The sequence below is a fragment of the Bombina bombina genome, chromosome 7 (assembly GCF_027579735.1).
Source record: "Bombina bombina isolate aBomBom1 chromosome 7, aBomBom1.pri, whole genome shotgun sequence".
Taxonomy (NCBI): Eukaryota; Metazoa; Chordata; class Amphibia; order Anura; family Bombinatoridae; genus Bombina; species Bombina bombina.
Window position 1 is genome coordinate 354,213,626 of NC_069505.1, and position 12,124 is coordinate 354,225,749.

General features: G+C 38.5%; 1 protein-coding gene across 1 annotated transcript in view; it reads left to right on the plus strand.

The window, feature by feature from the left end:
* Nucleotides 1-12,124, plus strand: part of NUP210 (nucleoporin 210) — a 1,597,588-nt gene that overhangs the window by 225,265 nt on the left and 1,360,199 nt on the right.

The following is a 12,124-nucleotide window of genomic DNA, read 5'->3' on the forward strand; positions in this document are numbered from 1 at the left end:
AAGTATTGCAGTCGTTTTAAACTGTAAATGTTAAATTGCAGGGTGTTTTCACTTTAAATAAAATTCAGGAAGTATCATTTTTTTTCTCTTTTGTCTTTTTCATAATGACCTATTTGTGCACTGGAAAAACTCCATAGTTAAAGAGACATAAAACACACTTTTTTCTTTCATGATTCATATAGAGCATGCATTTCTAAACAATTTAACAATTTTCTTCTTTTATCTAATTTGTGCAGGAATGCACTACAGGGAGCATTGATTGGTGGCTGCATATATATATTTCTTGTCACTGGCTCACTAGATTTGTTCAGCTAGCTCCAGTAGTGCTTTGCCACTCCTTCAATAAAGAATAGCAAATTTGAGAACAGGAGTAAATTAAAGTTTTAAGCTATTTTTGAAAGTCTTTATCTTATTTTTACCCCTTACAAGTGTTTTGCATCTTTACACTGGTTAGCACCATATTGGAGGTTAAAGGGACATGAAACACAATTTTTTTATTTCATGATTTAGGTAGATCATACAATTTTAAACAACTTTCCAGTTTACTTATATTATCTTTATTCTCTTGGTATCATTTGTTGAAGGAGCAGCAATGCACTTCTGGTAGCTAACTGAACACATGGGGTGAGCCAATGACAATTAGGCATATTTATGCAGGCACCAATCAGCAGCTAGCACCCAGGTGCATTGCAGCTCTTGAGCTTACCTAGATAAACCCTTCAACAAAGGATAACATGAGAAGGAAGCAAAATAAATAGTAAATTGGAGAGTTGTTAAAAATTGTATGTTCTATCTGAATCATGAATGTCTAATTATGACTTTATTGTCCCTTTAAGTATTCTTGCACCCTGTGACAAAAGCAGAGTGCATTCAAAGATCAATGACGTTGTCTTTCTGACAAGCCATATTGTGCACTCCATTTGAGCATGCACATTCTTGCGGCAGTTGCATTGCTCTATATTACTCCTGAGTTTTTTTTTATATTGGTCATGTAACTTAGCTATATAAAAAAAACTGCAGAAAGGTAAAGCTTCTACTATTTATTGTGTGTGGCTTATCAAAGTAGTAAGTACAGCTCTCAAAATGATGGGAACACCACTGATCTGTGAATGTGCAGGGTGCAAGAATATGTGAGCTTCAAGATGGCATCACCCAGGATTAAGAGGAGCTTCACAAACGGGCACCTATAATGGGTTAAACTAAGAGAATATCTTTGACATAATCTGTAGGTATACTAGGAAAAACAATAGTATAGTGACTATTAACCTTTATATTATAGTTGTGCCCAGTAGGAAATAAAGGGACAATAATGTACTCTAAGGATTTTGTAACAATGCTATATGCAAGGGGTACATTTTCTCAGAAAAATCCTTCTTAAACTTAAACTCCACCATCTATACTTTTTAAGCATTGACTTGAAACCCATTGTATAAAGTGTGAATGATACCTTTTTTTTCTTTGCTTTAAATAATTGGGTTGCCTGTTTTAAAAAAAATAAAAGAAGCCGGGGGTGGGCAGAGACGACTATCGGAGCTCCGCTAGAAAAGACTTTAATAAACGTGTTTAACATAGCCAAAAAGCTCCAAAAAAGGCCTGAAAGCATCTGGCAAAACACTACAGACTGCAAGAACCGCAAATATATAACGGAAGAGAGATCGTCGCTGTCATCCACCTGAACAGCAGCGGAATAGCGGTAGTAAAGTCCGAGGCTGAGGCCTACTCCGGAAGACAAACAGTCAGAGACGCACCGTAGAGGTAAAAATACACAGTAAGGGGTCAGAACAGCATATCTAACCGCGGATCACCCTCGATCACTGTGAATCACGACTAGAGGCCAAGCCGACCTGCAAAGAGGGTTAGACTGAGGTTTAGGCCTAAAATCTGTAACAGGATTCATAACAAACCGGTCTTACACATATCAAGGGGATACCCTAACCCCTGAGCAAGACGACTAATAGTAATAGTTGATTTACAACTGAATCTTAGACGCCAACGACTGATCAGAGCAAGAAGCAGGAAACCACCATTTTTAATTCTTTATATTACATACAGCACAGATACGTAGAAGCACCAGCTAGTACCTATAGCGGAAAAAGAGACATTTGGCGCTGAGAAACAAAAGCCCACTAAATTTGTCCCTTTATTGTAAAAATAACTTTTCCAACCCTATCAGCAGAGCAAAGAGTGACACTGAAAATGAGACGCTTGGGGGAAAACTTAAAGGGGCATCTAACTCTTAGCAGTTTATTATAATCCAGGAAATATCCGGAACAAAGCACAGCTAAAGCTGCCAGAGGAATCCAGCACACAATAGCAGAATAAACTATGATGTGATCTGCTGAGCAGATGAGCCGCGGCAATAATATTACGTATCAAGAGGAGAAACCAAGGCCCGTGCAAGCAAGCTAACCACATGAAGTAAAGTGGTGTCAGAAGGGTAACATTTTAGCGACATAAGCAGCTCTTCACTTAATTAACAATGAAGAACAAGTCACAAACAGTTAAGGACTGCCTATCACGGTCTCAATCTAGACAGAAACAATTGAGTCCTCCCTGACTCCTACGGTGCATAAGCTCACCTCAAGCTACAGAAGAACATGCGGATGCTCCACCACTATCTACACCAAATAAAGAGCTACTTGTTCACATAAAAGCTTTATTTCAAGAAGAGCTTAAAACCGCTTTAAACCACTTAAAACAAGACATAATCGAAATTGGAGGGTGCACCACTGGGCTGGAAGAGAAAATAGATGATGTTGTAGAAGAAATACCCAACATACACAACATCATAAGAGATCAAGAAGTCCAAATACAGAGATTGGAGGACCAGATCGAGGACCTTGAAAATAGGTCTAGAAGATCCAACATTCGCATATGAAATCTAGCAGAAAGCTATACCAACCTCCCTGAAACATTACAGAAACTATTCCATCAACTCCTTCCTGATGTTGATAGCACCATGTTCCCAATGGATAGAGCACACAGAGCTCTCTCAACCACCACAACCCTCCCTTTCTAGGGATGTAATAGTGAAACTTCACTACTACCACATTAAAGACCAACTAATTAAATCAGCAAGACTTTCCTCTACATTGTCATTCGAAGGTCAAAATATACAAGTCTATACAGATCTCGCTCCGGTCACCCTCTGCAGACACAGAGAATTGAAACCCATCCTCACAGTTCACAACAACTCACAGATAAAAAATAGATGGAACTTTCCTTTCAGATTGGTATTCAACTACCAAAATTTCACTTATTCCTGCACGACGTTAGAGGAAGGACAAAGAATACTGAAGAAACTTTGCCTATTTCCGGACCAACAGGAACTGTCACTTCCCCCTAAACCACAGAGAAAAACAATTCAACGGGAATGGACACCAGTGAACAGACAGAAAAAGTCAAAGAAAGACTCAAGAAATCCTAAAACACACGAGTGGGCTGCACAAGAAGAGGAGGCCTCAATTACCTTTTTTTCATTCTTTTTTTTTTTTCTTCATTTAATTCTTTTAATACTTTACTATCGAGTATGAGCAATGCTCAGATTAGAGGCTGACCACTCTGTTCACTAATCACCCTTTTGTCAAAGACGATTGATGATTTAATTTTCTTTAAAGTCTAATACTTATTGAATATATCTATACAAAATTGCTAATGTTTTGAAATTAGTTTCTTAACACGCCCATTCTTTCACATATGTGAAAAAGCCCCTACTCTTCCCTCACTCCCTTCCAAACCTCCCTGCCCCCCTCCCCCTATCATCCCATACCCTGTCAACCCCAACCCTCCTAACATAATCTACCCTATTTCATATCTATACTCTATTGTATTACCAATTAACATGATTTGGTTTTATGCCAAATAAGACTACCTTATATTGTCATGGTTCAGTTGTTATAATTGAAAAACTGTTATTTATGTTTATTGTTAAAAATGGTTTTATTCATTATACTTACCACTATAGTATATACTCTCTCATTGTGTAACTTGACACCCACAACTACCTCTGGGGTAAAAAAAAGATACACTGATGCATCTGACTCAGACTCATAGACAGACACATCTCCCTTTTCAGGCCACTCACCTACCAATTCTAGATTTAACAACTACCATAAACACGGCACATTTCAGCTTAGCCCTACTGTTTGTTTATGGTGCCCATTAAAATAATCTCACATAATGTGAGAGGCCTACACTCCAATATAAATCACAAAAAAACAATCACTGAATATAAATCCCTCAATGCACAAATCGTACTGTTACAGAACACGCACTTTACTAAGACTAACACCCAAAGATACAGGGACAGATAATTCCCACTACAATACCATACTGTAAGCACCAAAAAACATAGGGGAGTCTCAATACTACTCCATGCTTCTCTTAACTTCAAAGAAGAGGAAATAATTACTGATAAGGAGGGAAGATATCTTATAGTTAAGGGCTGTATACACAATAGCCCCATTGTCATTTGTAACATCTATGCACCTAATGAGATCCAGTCATCCTTCATCTCTAAAGTTAGTAAATAGCTCACTTTATTGAAAAACTATAGAATGATAATAGGAGGAGACTTCAATCTGACCCTCAATAACCAACTAGACAGATCTAAAATCACTACACAGCCATTCCAGAGAACAGAACGGAACCAAAAACTCTTAGGGGACTTTGTACTGGACCATAATTTAATATACGCTTGGAGGGCCATGAATAATAAAACAAGAGATTACACATATTATTCTGCAGTACAAAAATCGCATTCGAGGATTGACTATATTTTATTGAGTCAAACACTAATACCATTGTTAACTCAAGCACACATTCACCCATCCCCATGGTCAGACCACGCTATAGTAGAGGCCCATCTTAACAGCATTATAAATCATGATAGAACCCGATCCTGGGTGCTTAATTCTGGTAACCCACTGCATCTTTGGGGTGCTCTCAAAGCCTATGTAAGAGGAAACCTCATAAGCGAATCATCTAAACAGAATAGAATCCATAAGGCGAAATAAGAAAAGTTAAGGGTAGAAATTAAACACCTACAAATAAGCAAGATAGCTATGAAACAAAAGAAAACAACCCAACTCTTATAACAAAAAAGCAAAAAATTAGATAACATACTCACAGAGGAAGCCACAAGGTGCATTAAACTTCTAGACACACACTACTACATATACTCCAACAAACCGGACAGAATGCTAGCAAATAAACTGAAGGAAATAACAAGAGCCACTGCAGTCCCCCAAATCCAAACCCCTACAGGTACAATGACAAGCGACCCCATAGAGATATCCAATACCTTTGCGGATTTCTATCACACTTTATATAATCTTCCCACACAATCCAAAGAATTGACAAAATATGAAGCCTAAGCCAAATTCCTAGATGACAGCGCACTGCCTTCCCTTACCGATGAAGACATAAAAACTTTAAACTCACCCATAATCCTATCAGAAGTGCTAACAGTCATAAAAGATTTAAAAACCAACAAAGCACAAGGCCCAGATGGATGCACAGGCATATTCTACAAAACATTCAAAAGCATCTTTGCCCCACAGCTAGTATCAATATTTCCCCACTTCCTTTTCTATGTTGTTTCATATGTATTTTTCTAAGAAGCACCTGTTCTCCAGTGACTCATTTTATTAACTCATTAGTGTGCAACTCTTTTCTTGTGTCTTTTTGTCTAGTATCAATATTTAATGCTATAATGAAGGGTAGTGAGATACCTAGTGAGATGCTATTAGCAAGAATCTCGGTGATCCCCAAACCAGGAAAAAATAGACAATACTACAAGAATTATAGACCCAATTTGGTAATAAATCAGGATATCAAATTATTTATGAAAATCTAAAAGCTAATAGACTGAACGGACCACTAAGCCACCTAATACACACTGATCAGTTCGGATTCATTAAAGCAAGGGAAGCCTCGGATAACATCCGTAAAGTCATACACTTAATAAATTATGCTTCAGTTAACAAAGTACCTTCTCTGCTCCTGTCTTTGGATGCAGAGAAGGCATTTGATAGAGTGAACTGGAATTATATGCATGCCCTATTAGAAAGCGTGGGAATTAAAGGTGAATTCCACAATGCGATATCATCCCTATACTCCACCCCAGCTGCATATATAAGATTAGCTGGATATTAATCGAGGAATATTGTAATTCGCAATAGAAGAAGGCAGGGGTGCCCACTGTTGCCATTGCTATTTGCCCTCTGTATTGAACCCCTTGTGATCAAAATACGAGACTGTATAGACATCACTGGCATATCAATAGAGGTCAACCAATACAAGATGGCTCTATTTGCAGATAATGTAATATTGACCTTAACAAAACCCCTATTATCACTGCCACCTTTATACTCCATTTTACAGAGATTTAGCGCCTTATCAGGCTACAAAATAAATGAAGACAAATGTGAGGTGATAGGCATTCACATACCAAACATTTACTAAAAAAATACTCTAAATCAATTTCTCTTTTAAATGGGCAAGCAAGTCCATCAAGTATCTAGGAATAAATATCACAGCAGACGTACTTAACTTACTTACTTGTACAGACAAAACTACCAACCTCTAATGTCATATATAAGACAGCTTATGAAGAAATGGTCCAAATATAAAATTTCACTTATGGGACGAATAGTAGCGACTTAAATGATGACTCTACCCAGACTACTACCTATCTCAGTACCACTTACAGACCTTAATAAGCTACAAAGTGAGATTCATTCCTTTGTTTGGAACAACAAAAGAGCAAGGATCAACAAACACATTTAAACTTCACATAGATCTGGAGGAGGATTGGGCCTACCACATCTAGTCTCATACTATAATGCTGCAAGAATGGCACAAACCGCTTTGTGGCATAATAGATCTGGTGACATTCAATGGATACAACTAGAAGCTTATATAATGGGGACAGATGATATTGCTAAACTACTGTGGACGGCTAAGACTAATAGACCTCAGAGGGGGAAAAGCTATATAGCTATTGCACACACATTGTTCATGTTGGACAGAACCATCAACCTTTTTCCACTACTAAATATTAACTCTGTAGTAGCCCCACTAATAGATCTAAATTCATCCTTAGATAAAATAGTGCAAGGTAAATGGATAAACAGAAGCCTCTATAGGATAGCGGATACTCTTGTCAATGGTAAGCTCCTCACGATACAACAATATAATGATTTAGATCCAACAGACAAGAATACTTCGTTTCACTATTTTCAGTTGAGATCCAGGGTATCAGAGGCTCTTGGAATAGCACCTACACATAGTTTCACCTCTTATGAAACTCTTTGCCTCTCAAAGCAAAGGCCAAAGAGGCCTTTGTATCCTACATTTAATAAATCTGATCCCAACACCAAAACAGTATTTATGCAGAAATGGGAGAACGACCTGGGTAAAGAATGGCCAACCCAAATGTGGATCAAAACGTTAAGAAGAGGGACCTCTTTCACTATTGGGGGGGGGGGGGTAGAGGCAATAATCTATGCTTCAGAGGTGGTGGGGAAGAAGGAACCTATTTTCATATGTGGTGGCACTGTAGTAAGATGCAACCCCTCTGGAAAGATACAGCTAACTTATTAGGTAAAATCTTCGACAAAGAAAAAGAACTACTCCCATAACATGCACTATTGCACTTTCCAGCTTTAGGATTTACCACTAGCCAAAATAAGATGACAGCTTTTATCTGCACAGCGACCAGAATGAGCCTTGCCAAATATTGGAAAATAGAACTCCCAGGATTCTTTCTCATAGAATGAAAAATAGATGTCCAGTTTGGCAGCAAACCTACTAGCGACTAAAGACCAATCCCTTACTATATGGGAGTCTTGGATTATGCAGACCCAACTAGGCATAGGAGAGAGAGAAAATACATTAACAGGTAGCATTTCTGGAGTGTCTGATTACATTTACACCACAACTAGTCATGGATTATTAGTAAGAGAAATTGGGAGAGCCGGCTGAGAAAAAGTCTAACACCTGCAATAAAGCAGCGTAAAGTTCAGTAACGCAGCCCCATTGATTCCTATGGGAAAACTACATTTATGTTTACACCTAACACCCTAACATGAACCCCGAATCTAAACACCCCTAATCTTACACTTATTAACCCCTAATCTGCCGCCCCCGAGATCGCCGACATCTACATTATACTTATTAACCCCTAATCTGCTGCTCGGACTATCGGAGCTCCGCTAGAAAAGACTTTAATAAACGTGTTTAACATAGCCAAAAAGCTCCAAAAAAGGCCTGAAAGCATCTGGCAAAACACTACAGACTGCAAGAACCGCAAATATATAACGGAAGAGAGATCGTCGCTGTCATCCACCTGAACAGCAGCGGAATAGCGGTAGGAAAGTCCGAGGCTGAGGCCTACTCCGGAAGACAAACAGACAGAGACGCACCGTAGAGGTAAAAATATACAGTAAGGGGTCAGAACAGCATATCTAACCGCGGATCACCCTTGATCACTGTGAATCATGACTAGAGGCCAAGCCGACCTGCAAAGAGGGTTAGACTGAGGTTTAGGCCTAAAATCTGTAACAGGATTCATAACAAACCGGTCTTACACATATCAAGGGGATACCTTAACCCCTGAGCAAGACGACTAATAGTACAGTAACTTTAGTTGATTTACAACTGAATCTTAGACGCCAACGACTGATCAGAGCAAGAAGCAGGAAACCACCATTTTTAATTCTTTATATTACATACAGCACAGATACGTAGAAGCACCAGCTAGTACCTATAGCGGAAAAAGAGACATTTGGCGCTGAGAAACAAAAGCCCACTAAATTTGTCCCTTTATTGTAAAAATAACTTTTCCAACCCTATCAGCAGAGCAAAGAGTGACACTGAAAAGGAGACGCTTGGGGGAAAACTTAAAGGGGCATCTAACTCTTAGCAGTTTATTATAATCCAGGAAATATCCGGAACAAAGCACAGCTAAAACTGCCAGAGGAATCCAGCACACAATAGCAGAATAAACTATGATGTGATCTGCTGAGCAGATGAGCCGCGGCAATTATATTACGTATCAAGAGGAGAAACCAAGGCCCGTGCAAGCAAGCTAACCACATGAAGTAAAGTGGTGTCAGAAGGGTAACATTTTAGCGACATAAGCAGCTCTTCACTTAATTAACAATGAAGAACAAGTCACAAACAGTTAAGGACTGCCTATCACGGTCTCAATCTAGACAGAAACAATTGAGTCCTCCCTGACTCCTACGGTGCATAAGCTCACCTCAAGCTACAGAAGAACATGCGGATGCTCCACCACTATCTACACCAAATAAAGAGCTACTTGTTCACATAAAAGCTTTATTTCAAGAAGAGCTTAAAACCGCTTTAAACCACTTAAAACAAGACATAATCGAAATTGGAGGGTGCACCACTGGGCTGGAAGAGAAAATAGATGATGTTGTAGAAGAAATACCCAACATACACAACATCATAAGAGATCAAGAAGTCCAAATACAGAGATTGGAGGACCAGATCGAGGACCTTGAAAATAGGTCTAGAAGATCCAACATTCGCATATGAAATCTAGCAGAAAGCTATACCAACCTCCCTGAAACATTACAGAAACTATTCCATCAACTCCTTCCTGATGTTGATAGCACCATGTTCCCAATGGATAGAGCACACAGAGCTCTCTCAACCACCACAACCCTCCCTTTCTAGGGATGTAATAGTGAAACTTCACTACTACCACATTAAAGACCAACTAATTAAATCAGCAAGACTTTCCTCTACATTGTCATTCGAAGGTCAAAATATACAAGTCTATACAGATCTCGCTCCGGTCACCCTCTGCAGACACAGAGAATTGAAACCCATCCTCACAGTTCACAACAACTCACAGATAAAAAATAGATGGAACTTTCCTTTCAGATTGGTATTCAACAACCAAAATTTCACTTATTCCTGCACGACGTTAGAGGAAGGACAAAGAATACTGAAGAAACTTTGCCTATTTCCGGACCAACAGGAACTGTCACTTCCCCCTAAACCACAGAGAAAAACATTTCAACGGGAATGGACACCAGTGAACAGACAGAAAAAGTCAAAGAAAGACTCAAGAAATCCTAAAACACACGAGTGGGCTGCACAAGAAGAGGAGGCCTCAATTACCTTTTTTTTCATTCTTTTTTTCTTCTTCATTTAATTATTTTAATACTTTACTATCGAGTATGAGCAATGCTCAGATTAGAGGCTGACCACTCTGTTCACTAATCACCCTTTTGTCAAAGACGATTGATGATTTAATTTTCTTTAAAGTCTAATACTTATTGAATATATCTATACAAAATTGCTAATGTTTTGAAATTAGTTTCTTAACACGCCCATTCTTTCACATATGTGAAAAAGCCCCTACTCTTCCCTCACTCCCTTCCAAACCTCCCTGCCCCCCTCCCCTATCATCCCATACCCTGTCAACCCCAACCCTCCTAACATAATCTACCCTATTTCATATCTATACTCTATTGTATTACCAATTAACATGATTTGGTTTCATGCCAAATAAGACTACCTTATATTGTCACAGTTCATTTGTTATAATTGAAAAACTGTTATTTATGTTTATTGTTAAAAATGGTTTTATTCATTATACTTACCACTATAGTATATACTCTCTCATTGTGTAACTTGACACCCACAACTACCTCTGGGGTAAAAAAAAGATACACTGATGCATCTGACTCAGACTCATAGACAGACACATCTCCCTTTTCAGGCCACTCACCTACCAATTCTAGATTTAACAACTACCATAAACATGGCACATTTCAGCTTAGCCCTACTTTTATTTATGGTGCCCATTAAAATAATCTCACATAATGTGAGAGGCCTACACTCCAATATAAATCACAAAAAAACAATCACTGAATATAAATCCCTCAATGCACAAATCGTACTGTTACAGAACACGCACTTTACTAAGACTAACACCCAAAGATACAGGGACAGATAATTCCCACTACAATACCATACTGTAAGCACCAAAAAACATAGGGGAGTCTCAATACTACTCCATGCTTCTCTTAACTTTAAAGAAGAGGAAATAATTACTGATAAGGAGGGAAGATATCTTATAGTTAAGGGCTGTATACACAATAGCCCCATTGTCATTTGTAACATCTATGCACCTAATGAGATCCAGTCATCCTTCATCTCTAAAGTTAGTAAATAGCTCACTTTATTGAAAAAATATAGAATGATAATAGGAGGAGACTTCAATCTGACCCTCAATAACCAACTAGACAGATCTAAAATCACTACACAGCCATTCCAGAGAACAGAACGGAACCAAAAACTCTTAGGGGACTTTGTACTGGACCATAATTTAATATACGCTTGGAGGGCCATGAATAATAAAACAAGAGATTACACATATTATTCTGCAGTACACAAATCGCATTCGAGGATTGACTATATTTTATTGAGTCAAACACTAATACCATTGTTAACTCAAGCACACATTCACCCATCCCCATGGTCAGACCACGCTATAGTAGAGGCCCATCTTAACGGCATTATAAATCATGATAGAACCCGATCCTGGGTGCTTAATTCTGGTAACCCACTGCATCTTTGGGGTGCTCTCAAAGCCTATGTAAGAGGAAACCTCATAAGCGAATCATCGAAACAGAATAGAATCCATAAGGCGAAATAAGAAAAGTTAAGGGTAGAAATTAAACACCTACAAATAAGCAAGATAGCTATGAAACAAAAGAAAACAACCCAACTCTTATAACAAAAAAGCAAAGAATTAGATGACATACTCACAGAGGAAGCCACAAGGTGCATTAAACTTCTAGACACACACTACTACATACACTCCAACAAACCGGACAGAATGCTAGCAAATAAACTGAAGGAAATAACAAGAGCCAATGCAGTCCCCCAAATCCAAACCCCTACAGGTACAATGACAAGCGACCCCATAGAGATATCCAATACCTTTGCGGATTTCTATCACACTTTATATAATCTTCCCACACAATCCAAAGAATTGACAAAATAAGAAGCCTAAGCCAAATTCCTAGATGACAGCGCACTGCCTTCCCTTACCGATGAAGACATAAAAACTTTAAACTCA